A 20,021-nucleotide genomic window follows, 5' to 3' on the forward strand; every position below is an offset into this window, starting at 1 on the left:
GCGCAATCGGATGTTGGAGTCCTCATCCTCTAAAATATAGTGTGAAAAAATGCAAAGCAATGCGTAATCGGATGTTAGAATCCTTATCTCCTAAAATATAGTGTGAACCATTGCTAACCAATGCAGAATCTGATGTCAGAATCGTCCTCCTTTAAAATATTGTGTGAACCATTACTAAGAAATACAAAATTGGATGTAGAAATCCTTGTCCTCTAAAATATCGTGTGAACCATTGCTAAAAAATGCAAAATATGATGTTGAAATCCTCATCCTTGAAAATATCATGGGAATCAAAATTTAGGAACTGACCCAGAGTGCTAAGGTTTCATGAGAATACAAAGATTTCATGAGGAGTGTGACACTCCGTGGGGATTGTGAAAAATTTATGCAGATAAAAATGTTCATGTTGCTGGAGTGGAGAGTGTGGAACCTTGGATTTGAGAGAAACAAATTTATTAAATTTATCATTTTTCTTGTTGTCTTTATCATATTTTATTATCAATGTATATTTTTCAAAATTTAATTTTCCTTGATTGATTTTTTCAAAATTTTATTTAAATTTTGTTATCAAACTTTTGTTGTATCGTTCATTATTCATTATAATTTAGAACCAACGCATGGTTCAGCAACTTTTTTATCCATCAAACAAAAAGGACAATTTGATAAATAAACTGAAATCTGAAAGAAATTTCATTAAATTGCTTCAAATATGTGTTACAAATTGAACGCATGCTAAAGCTGTCAAAAGCTAGCATGTTGAATACATCCTGAAGCATCAAATGCTGAATACATATCAAAGACTGAATACATCTGAAACATTTCATGTCATATCTATCATATCCTGATGTAGTACAAAAAAGTGACAAGCACTATTTGTCCTATGTGGCGAGCTCATGATCAAGCTGGCCTTCTAAGCCACGCGTCGGGACAAGAATTTCTTTCTCATGCACTTGGAGGTATGACTATCTCATAGCTCGTATGAGTGCAGTTCTTCCAATTCTGGGTTTGAAAGGAATCCATGTGATATCTTACTATCATCCATTCTTATTAATGTCAGAGAAACTTTGCGGTGTTGTACTCTTGGGATGCAGTGCTTTGCTAGGTCTACTCCGTTTCCTTTTAAAATTAAAACTAAACCTACTGGCATCAACATATCCTCAGAATTATCCAGGGCCAACAATATCAATTTATTTTTCAAATAGAATATTGCTCTTGCTCATAAAGGACACCATGTAGAAGGGCCTAGAAAAATCATGGTGATCAATATGAGGAGAAAAAGAGTCTCCTTTGTCGTAGATATTGAATATACAACTGATCGGGATGCAATCTGCCGACAGTATGCTTGATACGCCTAAAAATATACTATTTTTTATGCTTTATTTTATAGTGATATTACACTTTAAATGTATGTTTTCTTGTGTTTTTAGTTTCAGGTACATCAAATTAAAGAATTTGAAGTGATTGGAGCAAAACGAACAAAAATGGACCAAAACAGAGCAAACCGGAGCAAATCAGGTCGAATCGGGGCACATCGGAGCCATGGGGACCAAAACTGGGAAATTAAGTTCCTGTTCCCAGTGCTTAAGCACCCAAAATGGCGCTTAGGCACCATCATACAGAGAGGGGGGCGCTTAAGCACCCAAAAACGGCGCTTAGGCGCTAGTGACGGTTTTCAACATATCTTCTAGAATAAACGTCGGATTTGGACGATTTTTGAAGCAGTTCTTCATGAATATCTTGGAGAATTCATTGGAAATGAGAAAAGGGACTTTCTAGATAAATTTTTGGCTGTTATATAGAGTTTTGAAGAGACACTTCAGGCACCAATTGGAAGATTCATTGAATCTGGACAGTTTTGAAGAGACACTTAAGCATCTCTTGGGAAATTTTAAAAAAAGGCTTAGAAATATTTTTATGAAAACTCTTAGACTCTTGTTTTAATTGAAAGAGGAGAAGAAGTCTAGAGAAGAAGGCTTGGGCGTGAGCCCCAAGCGGGGCGGCAAGGTGAGAGAGAAAGAGAGAGAGTGAGAGATTTCTTCTTTTCTTTTCACTTTGTTCTCGGAGAGGATTGTAAGGAGATTAATTTTTCTATACAAGGAGGGTTTGATTTATATCAGAGATAAGTATTTTCATTATATTTTGATTTGAGTTTAGTACTTTGTTTGTATTTTTTCAAAGTCTTGTTCAATGAAAAGTTCTTGTTGTTTCTCCATGTGTAGTGAGTAGTTTTCCTTACTCTTCCCTCTTATAATGAATTAGTATGCATGTGTAGGATATATAATTGTGTAGAGTAAGAATATATTGTGATGATTTTACTTTTTCTTCATTTACATGTAAAATTGATCAACTTACATGTTAAAATGTGTTGTGAGAACATGTAAGATCAAGGATGGTGTTGTCTTTGGTGTTGTCTCAATCAACTGTGGTAGAATCACATGAGATTATATGAATGAGAATGTAGTCTATATAGTCGAGTGCCAATAAATAGGTAAATAATATTTAATGAGTGTAGAATTAGGAATATAATTGCTCATATTTTTCGCAATCTCTCTCACTACTTGTTTTACTACTTGTTTTACTTTTACATTTTACTTTTACACATGTCACTACTTTCATTGCATGAGGAAGAACACTTTTAATATATTAAAAGCCTCACTTTCTGATTTTCACAATTTATTTTAATTTAGAAGTAGAAGTAGTTTTGTAGTGATAATTTTAGGATAAAATCAAAACAAAACTTTTATCGACTTTCCAAGCTAGGGCGTATTATTCTAGACTAGAACTTCTCTTAAAAGTCAAAAGTCGCCGTGATTAACCGTGATTAACCTCGATCTCTGTGGGATCGATATTCAGGGCTTAATTAGAAAGCCTTATATTACTTGATAACGATACAAATACTTGTATAGAATCCCTAAAAATATAATTAAAATCTTACTTTATTTGGGATCAAGTTTTTGGTGTCATTATCGGGATGAAAATCTTCAAGTAGTGGTGTCAACTTCTTAAATTCTACATATAAAAAGAAAATCGGGATCAATGCTCCACCTGACAATCCTTTTAATCATCCTTTTTTTCTCGGAAGGTAGACGATCCACCTCGTCGTATCTTAGGATACTCGTGGGGTTCCTTAGAATATGCTTTACAAAGTTATAGAAACGAACACATTGAATTGCAATTCGTCCCTTGCCCCTTATCCAATTCTGGGGCTTTGAGTAGGTCTTTTTCATTAAAGGGTTGGCCTGACCTTTATCCCTCAAGTCAAAAATGCAGTTGATAATCCTCCTCTCATCATTGTTGGAGAAAACCCCTGTATGTAGTTCCAGACCTTCTAAGATGTTGACGAACTTCCCTTGAATTTCTTTATAAAATTTAAATTCTCTTTTCCTGACTTTGCTCATTCTTTCTAAATTTGTAGTAGTAATCCTTTACGGCCATTAGGGGTTGCTCCCTCATTTAGTATCTATGGGAAACCATTTTTGTGTCAGCTTTGTGTGCAGTGGGATACATGACTCAGTATCTTGGCGCACGACTTCCTAAAACCCTGTGATGGCAACTGTATATTCCTTGAAGGTATAGTAACGCACCAAGTAGAGGATCTTACATCTTGGGCACTGCACAAATGCCCATGCTACTGATGCTTGTCTTTGAAAATTAGAGTTAGAAGCATAGAGATGTCCTCTAACCTTGAAAAAAATAAAGGACATAGCCTCTGTCATGAAGAACAACCTAAAAATTTCAAGACATGGCGAGTAATGTTTAATCATAATGAATTAAAATACTTCAAAGAGTATTTAATTCATTAAAAATCAAGGAGTAATAAAATAGTTTTTATTTTTAGTCCACATTATTCTCCTCTATTCATTGAGCAAGAGGATATTTTTCTTTTATTTTTATGAGTTTTCTAGAGAAAGATATGGATTTTTGAAGTTCAAGCATTTAATTAATTCCAAAAAAAATCCATTTTTTCTATTTAAACGCACGGGCCAACTCATCCTAAGGGTGCTCCAAACTCACATGTGGCACTCCGCCATTTGATGCGGCCATCACCTCAGTTGCCACGCAGCCCACCTTTTTGCTCCAAGGGTTCGTTCAACTTGATCTCATCCATCCATCCAATACACCCGTGATCGTATGACTCCCCATCATCATCCCCAAATGACCTAACCTGAGAGCCGTTAACACTAAAACCTTAAGATTTTCATCTAAACTCAACCAAATTGCATGGGGTTTTTTTTTATACATTCATCTACTCAAGATGAATATATCTATATGGCTTATATGATATAAAATATAATAAATATGTATTGAGAATCAAAATAGGCTCGAATTAGGGTTGAGGTTCAATACCTTTATTTGAGAAAGGAGGCCTCAATCAGATGGTTGTGTTAGCTTTGATTGGGTCCAACAAACCTCTAGATAAAGTCCTAGGTCCTGGTGAATTGTCTAGATATGATTTCAATCAAGCTCGATTTCAGGTGTTAGTCTAAAGCTATGTTAAGGGTTATTTGAGAGGGGGCTTTTGTGGGGGATCAACTCCTCTTACTCTGGTGATGGTGTGGGCAAAGTTAATTGGAGTTTGGTGGACTATGGAGGTGTGTGGAAATGTGTCCTGCTTTCATATGATTTTTTGAACCCAAAATTGGGCTCTTACAATGAGAACCGAAAGGGGAAAGTGGTGGGATTGCTTTGAGGAGTTCATGGAGAGTCTTTGGAAGAAAGTGGGTAGAGTTTCCCCAAGGATTTTGCTTACGTCCCCTTTGGTCGTGGATGGGTCAATTTAAAGTCATGGCTGCTTGGTTGAGCACAAGGCTTGGCAGTGGGTGCTAAGGCTTGCTAAGGTGAAGTGAAGAAAGGCACAAGCATCCAATTGGGGTGAGCCAAGTTAGAGAGTACAAATTTTGGGTTTTGGCCATTTGGGGTCGTTTGGGGTGAGTATTTCTGGTGGCTGAGGTGGTGGCTGGCAAGGGTCGCCTCTTTGCTCAAGGAGTTCAGGGAAGGGTAAATTATGATTTACTCCCAATGGCAAGTGATGATGGAAAAATATTTTCAAAATAAGGCTAAATATGGCTAAGATCCCTTAAATCAAGAAACCATTGGTCCATAGCTCACCTAGGTGGTTTAGGTGGGTTTAGGATGGTCAATAAAGTCCAAATGGTGGCTGTGGTGACATTAATTTGGTCACTTTGGTATGGCTAAGTCAATTTTGGTGAAGGGGTTTAATGTTGGGTAAAATTGTCACAAAGTTGGGTTTGGGTTAGGCTAGCCATGACATTGCGCCCAATTAATTGATCAATTTTGTGTGGGTGATTTTTGTGAGAGTTTTAGAGAAGAATTGGAGTGGTTTTGAATTGATTTGGTGGGTCAATTTGAAGGAATTTTGACATTTAGTCAATTTAGGAAAGTTGAGTTATACTTGGGTTTAGGTTGGGCTAGAGTTGGGTTAATTACAATTTGATTGTTCAACATAGCCTTGGGGAATTTCATGAAGAGTTTTCAACATTAATAGGGTGCCAATTTTGGGGTTAGGACATTCAATTTAGTGGGATTTGGGCACATGGCTAAATTGAGGCAAATATGGGGATTTTAGATTTGGGTTGAAATTGAGTCAAATTGAAGCTTGATTAAGGCTAATTGAGGGCTCAATTTGATTATTAGGAATTTTAGGAAGAGTTTGGGATCCAAATTGAGGAAATTGAGTGGGCTATGGGGTTCAATTGGATGAGATTGGATAATATGGTCAAAATTGGGGGTTTTCGTCTTGATCAAAATTGAGCTCAAAGCATGGGTCAATTAAGTTTGGATTTGGTTTGAAACAAATTTATGCATGATGAATCTGAGGTTTGAATTGAAATTGGGGAAAATTGGGATGAAATTGAGGGACATTTGGGGTGAATTTGGAGAAATTGGGCCTTTAGAGCTAATTTGGGGGGTTTTGGTCAAAATGGTCAAATCATCTTTAATTGAAGGGTCCAAATTAGTTTTGGAGACATTTGAAATGATTTTTAGGGTTTTGAAAAAGTTTGGGTCACCAAGGGTTTTTTTGTAAAGGGGTATTTTGGTAAATTGGGTAGATTTGGGGAGTTTTGGGCAATTTGGGTAGTTTCAAATGCTTTGAGATGATTGTTGAACAAATTAGAGTGATTTGGGCAATTTTGGAAATTTTGGTCAACTTTGAGATTTGGGGGTGTTTTGGTAAAGATGAGGTGCCAACCACACTATTAAAGCCATGGACCAATGAAATTCTCTACTTTGGGTCCTTCATGTACTGGTCTAAGCTAGACTTTAGCCCAGGGCTAGTGGGTCTCGGGGACCATCTACATGAGTCTGCCAAAGGGTTAAGGGGTCAAAGCCAATGGGTCAAAGCCAATAAGTTTGGAAGTTTGGATTTAGGTTTGTGAGTGGGATGTGAGTGAAAGTGAGTGTATTAGCTCTAGACGAATTCCCAGGGTCAACCCTAAGGCCAAGCATTCTTATGGAGATGCCCCTTGAGCTCCACCATATTAACCCCCACCTACTAAGTGCTAGAGGTTAGGACCAACATGTGGAACTTCAAGTTGAGCAAAGGAAGGTATAGAATTTCTAATGGTGAGAATTCCTTTTCTAGTCCACTAGGAGTAGTCAATAAGAAAGTCCTATGGCTAGATCCTAGGCTACTAAAGAGGAAACTAGACCTCAACCAAAAGTGAGGTCAACAGCTAACAAACCCTCAAACAATGACTCAGTGAATCCCAAAAGATGTTAGTGGATGATTTTCTAGAACAAAATATAGCAACTTCAATTTGTCCTTCAAAATATCCAGGAAATTCCAAAGTATTTAGGGAATGAACTTGAACAAATATAAAGATCTTTTGAAACATTTCGAGTTCATTTTGAACTTATTAAGTTTTTTTATTAATCATCCAAAGGTTGAATTAAAATTATCCCATTACGCGAAGAACCTTGACATTTGAATTATTCCAAGAGTGGGGCACACAATTCATCAGTTGATATCTTACTTAAAAGTTAAGTGGGTGGATGCCCCTAGGGCAAGTTTAAGTCTTTAAAGATTTTGTGACCAACACAAAAGTTGGGCTTGTAGTGTTTAGAGGTGTTGACTAACAATCATCTTATCTTTTCTAAACCTCATTAAATAATCTTGGATTAATACTAGCTCACTACCAAGCCCTTGACAATTTCAGTGGAAAAATTTGTAATTATTAGAATTTTAATATAATTTATCCAAGTGACCTTGAAATTTTCATTGAAACTCAATCATGAATTAATTAAAAAATTTGAGGAGAAAATGTGGTCTTTTAGATTCTTATTTAATTTGTAAAGTTATTTTAATTCAAAAATAAGATTTTTCAATATTAATTTATTTAGTTAATCAAAATTAAATTTTTTGTCATGAGAAAATTTATTATGGTTCACCTAGGTCAGAGAAACACTTGGGTAAAATTCGATGAATTTTCAAATTATATTATATTTATTATAATTCTTTAAATAAAAAATATATTTTAATTACAATTTATATATATTTTTTTATTAAATCTCTCTGAGTCTTTATATATTTTATGATTTTTAATTTGTTTATTATTATTATTTTAACGAGAAATTAGGGAAAATACATCCTTAGCCTTTAAAAATTTATTTTTAACTTAGAAAAATTAAGAAAAATATTTTAATGAGTCCTAAGTGATTAGGAAACAATTAGGAACATTTTGAACCATTTTCATATTTTTGCAACTCCTTAATTATGTTTACTTATTTTTAATTTAAAATATAGTTAAAAAATAAAGTATTTTCTCAAAAGTAATTTTATTTTTCCCCTTGATCACAAGTAACAAACCACTTTTCATAATTTTTGTAAGTCTAATTAATTTACTACAATATTTTTGTACAAAAAGACAATTTTTCATAGTAAATCAACTTTAATACTTAAACTTAATCAAATAAACATCAATTTTTTGTAGTGAGTCAACATGATTTTTCTACACAATGTGGAATTGATTTTATTAATTTTTGAATAAAATTTAATTTAATTAATTTAATACAAGCTATAGGCATTTAACTAACTATAAAATGTACCAAATTATCCAAACCGTTTTGATATTTTTCTTAAGCTCCTATGACCATAAGAAACCTACTAAAATTCATCGCATAATTTTTTAAGTAATATTTTAATTTATATAATTATTTCAAGCCAAAATAGCCATCCAAGCTTGAAAATTAGGGTTACATGCACAGAAATGCTCTCTAACCTGAGAAAAATCAAAGAACAGCCCCTTGTCATGAGAAATTAACCCTCAAAATTTCAAGCCATGGTGGACAATATTAAATAAAAATAAATTAAGATACCATAGAGACTATTTATTTAATTAAAAATCAAGAACTCATCAAATAATTTTTTTGGTCCCCATTATTCTTTCTTGTTCACTGAGCAAGTGAGTATTTTTAGTTTATTTTTATAATTTTTCTATGCAACTTTTTTGATTTTTAAAGTTCTGACATTAAATTAATTCATTTAAATCCATAATTTTCTATTTATCCATGCATCGCTGCGTCAACCTACGCATCTCCGAAGCCTCCACTCCGTGTCTTCTGATTCGCTGCCGACATCTGACTCAGCGCAGACTCGGCCCACTATTCCGCTCAGTCTACACGTCCGATGCCTCCATAACCATTAGTTCAATACACGCGCAAATGGATGACATTCGTTCATCTCCATGATTAGCTTAACATGTAAGTCGTTCAAATTCAAACCTTAAGATTTCTCTCGATACTCAACCAATTCACATGGGGCTTGTTGCTACACCTTCATCTACTCAAGAAGAACCTATCTATACGGTTGATCGAGCATGAAATGCAACATATACGCATGGAGAATCAAATCAAGCTTCGATTGAGGGGAGAATTCAATACTTTTGTCTGAGAGGTGTTGCTTTAATCAAATTGTTGAAGAAGCTTCAAAGGATTCCAATGATCTCTTAGATGAGCTGCTGGGCTATGGTGAATTGTCTAGGCATGATTTTGATCAAACCAGTTTTCAGGTGTTGGTCTAGAGATATGTTAGAGGCTCTCTATTTTGGGGATTTTGTGGGGGATCAACTCCATTCAATCTAGGGATGGGGTGTGCACAATTAATTATACTTTGGTGAACTATGGACGTGTGGGGAATTATGTCCTGGTTTTGGCAAGGAATTGGCCTAAGAAATTAGCTCAAGGCAATGGATTTGGGTGGCTGGAAAAAATAGGTTTGCACTCAGGGAGGTTCGGAGAAGCTCTGGTAAGATTTTGGTAGTTTTTTTTCTAGGTTTCAAGCACTCTCCCCTTTGGTCGTGAATAGCTCAATTTGTAGCGATGGCCACTAGACTGAGCTCAAGGGTGGCTGCTGGTGCAATGGAGCGCTGAGGTGGAGGGCTGAATGGCACAAGTGACCAGTCAGGGCTTGACACATTGACTAGGTTCAATTGGGTTCAATTTGAGGTATGGCGACCCTTGATTTTGGCTCCTCCAATGACTAGGGTGGCTGGCCAAGCCTCAGCTGGTAGTCAGGTGGTCAGGGGAGCCAGTGACCAGTCTTAATGGTAATTAATTGGATTAGTGATGGGTTTTGGCGAAGATCTTCTTAGCTCAGGCTTTTTACGAAAGGAATCCCTTAATTTAGGGGACCCTTGGTCCATGGCTCAAATAGGTTGGGCTAAATGGACCTAGGTTGGTTCTAGGTTCTACTTGGTGGTTGTAGTGGTCTTCGGTTGACCAATTTGGCTAGACTTGGTTAACATTGGGTCATGATTCAATTTTGCTTTGTTTGGGTTCTAGTTGGGCTGGGTTGGGCTAGAGTTTGGCATGGGTCCAATTGATTGAGAAACTTGGTGTAGAGGATTTTCATGAGGATTTTAAAAAGGTTTTGGAGTGATTTTGAATTGATTTGGGGAATCAATTTGGTGGCATTTGGACATTTGGTCAATTTTGGGGATGTTAGACTTCGGTTTAGGTTGGGCTAGAGTTTGGCTATTGCCAAATTGATGGTTCAATTTGATATGGGTGATTTTCATGAAGTGTTTAGGATATAAAATGAGTGAAAATTTTGGGGTTATGACATTCAATTTGGTGGGATTTGGGGACATGGCTAATTTGGGGCAAAAGTGGGGATTTTGTTCAAAGTTGAATTTGAGTGAAATCAAGGCTTGAGCAAGGACAATTGAAGGTTCAATTTTATATGGGAAAGTGTTTTAAAGATTTTAGGACTTAAAATTGGGGCAATTGGTAGGTTTGAAGGTTCAATTTGGTGAAATTTTGGCTTTGGGTTAAATTAGGGATTTTGATTTAAGATTGAAATTGGGCTTGAAATTGGATTATATTAGGCTTGGATTTGATTTCAATAAATCTTGTGCATGATGAATTTGATTTTAGAATTAAAATTAAGGAATATTGGAATCAAATTGGTGGACATTAGGAGTGAATTAGGGTAATTGGGCCTTTGAGGGAAAATTGAGGCTTTTTGTCAAAATAGGTCAAATTGGTCAAATTAGGCTCAATGGAGTGGTCCAAGTTAGTTTTGGGTACATTTTAAATGTTTTTTAAGGTTTTGGGATAGTTTGGGTCACTAGTGGTATTTTGGTAACTTTGGCAAAATTAGGGGCTTTTTGGTAATTTTCAAAATTTTGGAGTGTTTATGGCAATTTGGATGGTTTCAAATGATTTGAAATGATTTTTGGCCAAAGTTGGGTATTTTGGGTAATTTTTGGGATTTTGGTCAATTTTCGGGTTTTAAGGGTATTGTGGTAATTTGGGTAGACTCTTAGGGTGGACTGCTAAATTTGCTATTTTAGTAGGGTTGGGCTTGCCAACCACACAACCACTCTGCTTGAGCCATGTACTAACAGAATTCCCTACTTTGAGTCCTTCAGGTACTGGTCTTAACCAAACCCTAGCCTAGGGCTAATGATTTAGGGGACCATCCACACGAGTTGCCTAAAAGGTTAAGGGACCAAAACTAGACATGTTTGCGTTGAAAGTTGTGAGTGTAAGTGGGGTGTCAAGTGTGTGTGCTTGTGAGGCTGACCAAGGCCACACCTCTCTGGGTTAACCCTAATACCAAACAGTTCTATGGGGAGACCCCTTGAGCTCCCTTGTACTGACTCTACCTACTAAGTGCTAGAGGTTAGAACCAACATGTGGAACTTCAAATTGAGAAAAAAAAAGTTTAGAGTTTCTCATGATGAGTGTTCCTTTTCTAACCCTCTAGGAATAGTCAATAGAAAAGTCTTATGGCTAGACCCTAGGCTACCAAGGAAGAAACTAGAGTTCAGCAAAAAATAAGGTCAACGTTATTGTGTTATCTCTATGAGTTCTGAGTAGTTTTCTTTTTCTTTCTCATTGCAATATGAATTAATCTAATGTAGGATTTGAATTATTTAAGATTTCACTTTTTCCATACTTAAGATGATTCATTACTTCATACTTAATTTACATATTCAATCTGACCAATTGGTATGTTAAAACTTGCTGTGAAGCCATAATGATCTGGGAGGGCTATGTATTCCTCAACTAGTAAGAATCACATCAATCTGGTGGGTGATAAGGTAGCCCAATGGTTAGTGCAAATAGAAAGAGAGATAATATTTGATGCGTGTAAATCGTTGATTCTAGGGTGATAGGCTAGGACGTTAATCAATTTGATGTAGAGTTTGCAACTCAAGGATCAGTTAGTCTTAAAGAGACGACAGAGTGGGTAATCTAGAGTGACAGACTAGAACCTACCGACCATAACCTTAGATTTAAGAACTTAACTCTAGGTTAGCGAGTGTTCTTTATGCGCTCGAAAGGGGTAAAGAATATGATTGCTCCTTTTTGTCACAAAACTTCATTTAAAACTTTAAAAATTTAATTCCATATTGATTATGATCTAATTGCAAGGGGAAAGACTTTTACATAATTTGTACTCTTTTCCATTTAACTAGTTTGGAAACACTTAGCTATTTCTTTAATCTTTGAAATATTATTTGTAGGAATTATTTACTTCTTTTACAAATAAACTTGTGAAATTTTTTTTCTAGATAATTATCTGGAGTTTAAGTAAAGTTTTACTAAGTTCATAAGAAAGTTTTCACTTTCCCTGTGCGATCGGTATGTGAGGCTTAAAAAAATGTCCTATATTACTTGAAACGATACGTGCACTTGCGCAGTATCCCTAATGTGTAAAATAAAATTGTGAAAAAAATGAGAATTATTTGATATATAATATTTATTTAAAAATTAAACATTGCAAAATCACTGCGGCATCAAGTTTTTGGCGCTAACTTCTGAGATTGAAATTGAAGTAATTACACACTAAGTACGCACAAACTATGTCGAGGATCAGTGTACAATATATTTCCTATGGGCAACCTAGGTGGGGTTTCACTGGTAGAATTTTATCGGGGGTGTTTATGATGGTATAACGCCCGATGGTTCTGGGCTACGATTTGTTGCCTCCGATCCTTATGATGCTGGGTTGAGTGATTGTCAGCATGATCCTGGTGGCGGGGGTGGTTGTACGGCCGTGCACTTTGTATGGGTTGTCCAATACTCTTGTAGTGGTCTCTTCTAGTGTGTCTCTGTTTGGTGTGCTCATGAACATTTTTTAAGAGCTCGGTCAAGCTTTGTGGCTTTTGGAGTTTGAGGTCGAAATGAAACCTCTACATTGTCACTCTTTGTGTTAGCGCACCCTGTGCCATTTCGGGCTCCGTGTCCTTGAAATCTAACATTTTGGTCTAAAATCATAAGATAAACGACCACAAGCTCTCGTTGGCTACCAGCTTCAGTTGCGTTAAGGATCGAGTGCTTTTGTTAGGCTTCAGTGCACATAAAATGAATCTTATGAACTCCACAAAACAAGCAATTACTCCCACGGGAAATCTGTCGAACCACCTTAATGAAATTGATCTCAACAACAACTTACATTTGATTGTATAAAAAATTTTCAACAAGTATATTGACAATTCAAACGATGAAAGGTTGTCATTATGATCCGAACTTCTTTTATACGACTCTAGGATTTGTATCTTGTACTCTTAAACAGGTTCAACTATAGAGAATTGTAGGGAGATAGCATTTTCGGCTTCCATTGTACCTCGACCTGCACTAGTCTGTTTCTCTCCTCCACGAGGGTGGATCTGACACTGTCTTGGTATAGATCATCGTCTGGCTTTCCTGTAGGTGGATCATTTTCCTTCCATTGTTAGTTGGTTGTTCCCTTTAGGGGGGGGGGGGGGGGGGGGGGGGCGTGCTGGATCTTCTCCCAGAATTGGGGCTGCTCTTAGGCAGCGAATGCTCCAAGTACTTCCGCAAACTATCCTTACATATGGTTGGTGGTCTAAGTTCTCAAATTTTGCAGGCCATGCTGAAAAAAATTTTCCATAAACTCCCAGGTGCATGCTACTTCTTCTTCGTCACTTTTACTGGACTCTCCCTGCTATTGTTGCTAGGCTCCTCTTCTTGAAATGTTTCCATGCTCATGGCACCTTAAAGAAAGTGATGAGAGAGAGAGAGAGAGAGAGAGAGCACAGTCAGGGATAGTAAGAGAGCGCCCTTTATTCACGACATAGACCCCTATCTATTGGTATAGGTCTCAGCATTACAAAAGTACATAATAACTTTTCATTATTAACTTTAAGGGGGACTTTTTCGTAATTATAGAGTTATTCAAATAAGAAAAGACTGTGGATTGATTCGATCGATGAGAGTTGGCGATTGTTTGGTAAGCTTTGACTCGATTGATATCTAATAAAAAAGAGAGCCTCCTATCGATCGCTTGAGGACTGATCCTCGCCTTGCGAAACATCTTTTTAAACGTTCTATCAGTCGTTCAAATAAGATGCCTCATTTATCAACATCCAATTCAAGACGGTCGTCTACAGCTATGCCCGATCACCAGTGTTCTCCTTCATAACCGTTTATCCACCTTGAGATTCTTACAGGCAAATTTTTATATGTACAATAAGCAAGAAAGTTATATGTACTCCTTAAATTTCATGGTTACCCCCACTGGTCAAAAGAAACATAACCAAAATGTCTCTGTTTTTATTGTTTTATTAAAGATATTTTTTAATAAATATTAGAGAAAAATGAACCGAATTTTAGTTATAATACCCAATATATAACATTGATAAAATGTAAAAATAAAGAATATTCGACGCATTTGTCAAAAATTGTTGCTCTTTTCCGCACATGATGAAAAATTCCATTTGGCTTGTTCGTGAGAGCACGTGTGAAACTAAAATTTATTAATTATCTTTATCAAACACATACTAATAAATAATGATAAGGATTCTCATTTCAATACATCTTTCATAATTAAGCTTGCCATTCTTCCAAACGAAATTCGCGTCCTTGTCAAATTAGAAAATAAAAAAATGATCACGTGGCCTATTGCCTGCTGATTAATTATTTGAAATCTTTTAATGCATGTCAAGGCAAGAGAACTAGAAGGTTCACATGTATGCCAATGATTCATCATTGTTTTATTATATAAGCATGATGTCAGTGAGTAGACAGAAAATTTAGAATAATGTGAGATTAGTAACCAAGCAAACAAATAGAGTTGAACTTCAAAAGCAATCCACAAATGTTAATGTATTCGTTTAAATGTTTTTGAATGGCTAAATTATTCAAAGCTTTTAAAATCGTGCTTTACTAGAGTTTAGATTGATGAGATAACCAAGGATTTTGACTTATATATATTTAATGAAAATCCCAAAATTGCACATTAAAAACCCAATTATTCCATTATTGTGCAGTATGTCCAAATTAAATATTGATATAAATGAATTAAGAAGAAGAAAATTATATATCATGATGCCTCCCCTTCAATTTGTGCTCGTAAAAATGCACATAATGAGAAAAAAATTTCGGGGGCCCTTTTAGTTTAACTTAGGTCTCTTTTTAAAAGGTGATTTAGGATTTAAAGCTAAAAGTTGATAAAATAATAATTATTTTCATGCATATCATTTCTAATAGAAATTGGATTGAAAAAAAATTATTGTCTGATTTGAAAGCATCCTAGCTAATTTGACAACATATATACAACTGAATTCAATCTCGATACATATTTTTATGATGAACATTCAAAAAGTTCAAATTTAATATAATTTGGGGTCCTAATTTGAACAATATCAAAGTCATATTATTCGTCTTGACAAGACGAACCCAGTGATACCAAAATTATTTCAATTCGAGTCAAATCAAACATAGGTCATGTCATGAAAGCACATATAGAAGTTTTGGATTGTAAATTGAATGAGCAAAAGAAATCAAAATTTAGCATATTTACTATCAAATAAAGTATCTCTGAGAGAGGAATTCAAGAAGCCCAAGCCCCTTACATGATACACCTAAAATATATAGTGTTTTTAGATGTATTTTTATACCTATTTTGAGATATTGCACTTTAATGAAAGATATTTGTGTGTTTTTCTTTAAGGTATAAGTAAAAAGTTGAAAAATGCTAAAAGGAGTGAAGAAGGATCAAATTTGGAGCAACAATATGAAATTTGTGCAAAAATGTTTTGGCGCCTAAGCGCCAGATCCGATGCTTAAGCACCGGTGAAATAGAGAAGGCCGCGCCTAAGCTCCAGAGGCCCCGCGCCTAAGCGATAGAGACAGTTATTTGGCGGTTTTCTTCATTTGGCTGAATTTTGAAGATACATTTGAGGCATTTATTGGCTAAAGAGGGTGGTTATGACCACTATGAACGAAAATATTATTAAAAGACTTGTGAAAGGAGACATCCCTTGGAGAATACATTGAATTTGGACACATTTTGAAGAATTTCCGAAGCACCTCTTGGAAAATTTATAAAGAAGGAAGTTGAGACATTTGAAAAGGGTGCTTGAAAGTTCTGAAAAGTGTTTGAAGAGGAGGAGTCCTGAGGAGTTTTGAATGATAGTTTTGGAGAGATTTTCAGGCACAACACAAATTTACTTTATCCTTTTTATTTTTAGTTTATTTTGAGAGTGTTGTAAAAGAAAAGAGATTCAAAGGAACTTTAAGAGTTTGGTGGAGGATTTGAGATAAGTTTTTATCTTTTATTTTGAACTATCTTTTGGTTTTAATCGAGACTTCTTATTCGTTTAACAATGATTTCTACTTTTCAACTAAAGTGTGGTTTTGTTTTCTCCATGGAATCTGATTAGTTTTCTCTATCATTCTTCTTAATATGATAAGTAATTAAAGTGTTGGATGGAAGTTGTGGAGAGTATTAATCTTTAATGTTGGAAGAAGTTGTGATGATTTAATTCCATGTACTTCATTTACTTCTTGATCTGACCCATCTAGATGTTAAAATTTGTTGTGAGAACATGTAAGAACCGGGATGGTATTGTCTCAGTGAACAATTGGAAAGAATCACATGAGGTTGTATGATTGAGAATGTAATTCATATGATTTAGTGAAAATAAATAGTGAAATAATCTTTGAAGAGTATAGAGTTAGAGGACTTTAAAGTGACATGTTAAAACCCCTAACTCGGTTTAATGTTTTAGGTTCTGATATGAGATGTTAGCCCCTAGGTGGAGGAAGTCGAGGGAACTCTAGAGTGAGAGCTGGTATCTTCCTTGCCTAGCCGGTGTTTAGAACTATTCAAAATTTAATTTAGCCAATGTTTCTTATATCATCTCTAGTATGGGTAAAAATTATAATTGCTCCTATTTGGCACCACATAATTAGCATACTTCCACAACAGATCCCTATACTTTCTACTGATTCATGATAAGGAGAAGGATATTTTCATATCAAGTGATTTTCTTTTACATAAACTCAAGTTATCTTTAGAAGTTTTAGTGTTTTGTCAAAATATCTGTCAAAATATCATTGTCAAAATATCAAAAATACCAAAAAGATTTAAATTTTAATTCTATCAAAATATTTATAGTTTAAGTAATTGTCTTTTTAGAGTAGAAAGTTTGATGTTCAATAGTGCATATTGCATAATTTTCTTGTGGGTTCAATATTCAAGTGTTAATCAAAAAGTCATATATTACTTGATAACGATACGTATACTTGAATAGTATCCCAATATAAATATATATAAATTAAAAAGTTAAATACTTATTTTTCTTCATGATCAAGTTTTTGTAAGTGAAAATTATAATTATAAGCATTGTTACACTGTTGCATATAAACAGTCGGGATCAAGGTTTTGGCGCCGTTGCCGGGGAAATTAAATAAGAAGATTGATTTAAAAACAAATTTCTATTTTTAAAAAGTCTTATTTAAACATTAAGAAGTTATAATATTTTATTTTATGTGTTTTATTTTATTTTTTGTTAGCATATGCGTAATTTAAATTTTAAAGGACTAGTACCCTACAATTCTAAATTAGAAAGAACTGTTACATAATTCAGAAAAACCAAAAAAATTAAAAATCTTGAAAAATAAAAAAAATAACAGAAATGACAAACAAAACAATCAAAATGCTAAAATTCATCAAGAATTTAGACTTGTACGAGATTATGCCAACACTACGGTAGATGAACTTCATTGTAGTATTCAAAAACCTACTATATTAGGTAATTCATTTGAGCTTAAACCTGTTATTATCCAAATGATTTCAAATAATCAGTTTGGGTGATCACCAACTAAAGATCCAAATTTACATCCTGCCAATTTTTTAGAATTGTGCGCTACATTTAAATATGATGGTGTATCAGATGATGCCATAAGACTTAGGTTATTTCCTTTCTCATTGAGGAATAAAGCTAAAATATAGTTGAATTTGTTAGCACCTGGATCTATCAGAACTTGGGGTGATTTAGCAAAAAAATTCATTGCTAAATATTTTCCATCATAAGAAACTACAAAGCTTAGATATGATATTACATCTTTTAATCAGTTTGAAGGGAAATCTATTTACGAAGCATGTGAACAATTTAAAGAACTCTTAAGAAAGTTTCCACACCATGCTTCCACAGAAAGTTTCCACACCATGCAATATCAGATTGGTCAATAAATCAAACTTTTTATAATGGATTAGCCGGAGCTCTTAAATCAATTATCGATGCTGCTGTTGGTGGTTCATTGATGTCAAAACCATTTCATGAAGCTTTTGCTTTAATTTATGAAATGACTAACAATAATTTTCAATGGCCTTCTGAGAGAGTAAATCCAAAGAAAGTAGGCAATATTCATGAAACTGATGCATTTACTATGTTATTAAATCAAGTTAATGCAATTTCAAGGAAGTTAGACCAATTTGGAATGAATTTTTTTCAACCAATCTCTATGATTGAAGAGAATTCATTTATGATTGAAGAGAATTATTGAAGAGAATTCATTAGGCCAAATGGTAGATTCTCAAGCATCATTAAAAGCTTTCAATGTCATAAATGACAAGCAAAATAGTATATATTCAAATTATTGTAACATAGGTTGGAAGAACCATCCCAACTTTAATTGGAATAATACTACAGGTGGTAATAATCAGCAATTGGGGAACAATCAAGCAAACCCATTGGGAATTTGGAACAACAAAGGGAATAATAATTATAAATCTACTTAACCTCTAAGTTTCAACAGTAATCCACAATTTAAGGAGAAGAAGTTGTCTATAGAAGAAGTGGTGTTTCAAATGAGAAATCCGTTACAAAGTCAAGGAGCTGCAATTAGAAATATTCAGAGTAAACTAGGACAAAGAATCAACTTGGACAAATCACAAATTCATTAAGTAATAGATCCCAAGGAACACTTCCTAGTAATACTAAAACAAATTAAAAAAACCAGAATAAAGAGCAAGTAAAAGTTGTTCTACATCTGAAATGATATTTTGTCATAGTAATGGTATGCCCCATCAGCCATTGACGGTGCAACAACACGTCTCATACAAGAATAAAAAGTGGATGCTCCGAAAGATTCTGAAAGATCTATTTCTCCTCTTAAAGTTAACTTAGAAAAACAACCACTTCCATATCCTCAGAGACTTCGTCAACAAAAGTTGGCTAAGTAATTTTCAAAATTTCTGGAAATTTTTAAGAAGCTTTCAATTATTATTCCATTTGTTGAAGCCTTAGAATAAATTTCAAGCTATGTAAAGTTTATGAAGGATATTCCAAACAGGAAAATGAAGTTTGAAGATAATGAGACTGTTGTACTTAGTGAGGAGTGTAGTGCTTCTATTCAGAAAAAGCTTCTTGAAAAGCTTAAAGATCCTGGTAGCTTTACAATTCCATGTGCGATAGGAAACAGATTTTATGAGAAAGCTTTATGTGATTGAGGTGCAAGTATTAACCTTATGCCATTATCAATATTTAAAATATTGGGATTAGGAGAAATAACCCCAACTACTGTAACTCTGCAGTTAGCAGATCGTTCAATAACGTACCATAAAGGAGTTATAAGTTATAAAAGATGTCCTAGTGAAAGTGGATCAATTTATCTTTCCTGTCGATTTCATTGTGCTAGATAATGCTGGATATGGAGGAAGTTAAAGAGATAACTATCATTTTGGGGAGACCTTTCCTAGCCACAGGAAGAGCAATGATAGATGTGCAAAAAGGGGAATTAATAATGCACATCAATGATCAAACTGTTACTTTTAACTTTTCAAGATCAATGAAATATCCTTTTCAAGAATGCCTCGCCCATCAACACGTCATAAACAATTTAGAAAAAAAAACATGATAAATGTTATAGAATGGATGTTATAAGCATCTCCATTAACAATATAATTCATTTCAAAACTACTTATGAAGAAAAATCTAAACAAAAAGATTTGGAACACGAGCAAGAAGAGGAATTAGATCATTGTGAAGATCTTTTTAAGGAAGATTAAGGAAGATTCAAACTATGTATTCAAACTATGTTGGAGAAAGTTTTAAAATGTTGTAAATTTTAGAAAAAGATAAAACATTTTGTCCATCAATTAAAAAGCCTCCGGAACCTGAGTTGAAGTTACTTCCTAATCATTTAAAATATGCCTTTTTAGGAGATTCCTCTACTTTACTAGTTATAATTTCCTCAAAATTAACAATGGAAGAAGAAGAAAGGTTGATGAAAATCTAGAA

The sequence above is a fragment of the Phalaenopsis equestris genome, unplaced genomic scaffold (genome assembly GCF_001263595.1).
Source record: "Phalaenopsis equestris unplaced genomic scaffold, ASM126359v1 Scaffold000573, whole genome shotgun sequence".
Classification (NCBI taxonomy): domain Eukaryota; kingdom Viridiplantae; phylum Streptophyta; class Magnoliopsida; order Asparagales; family Orchidaceae; genus Phalaenopsis; species Phalaenopsis equestris.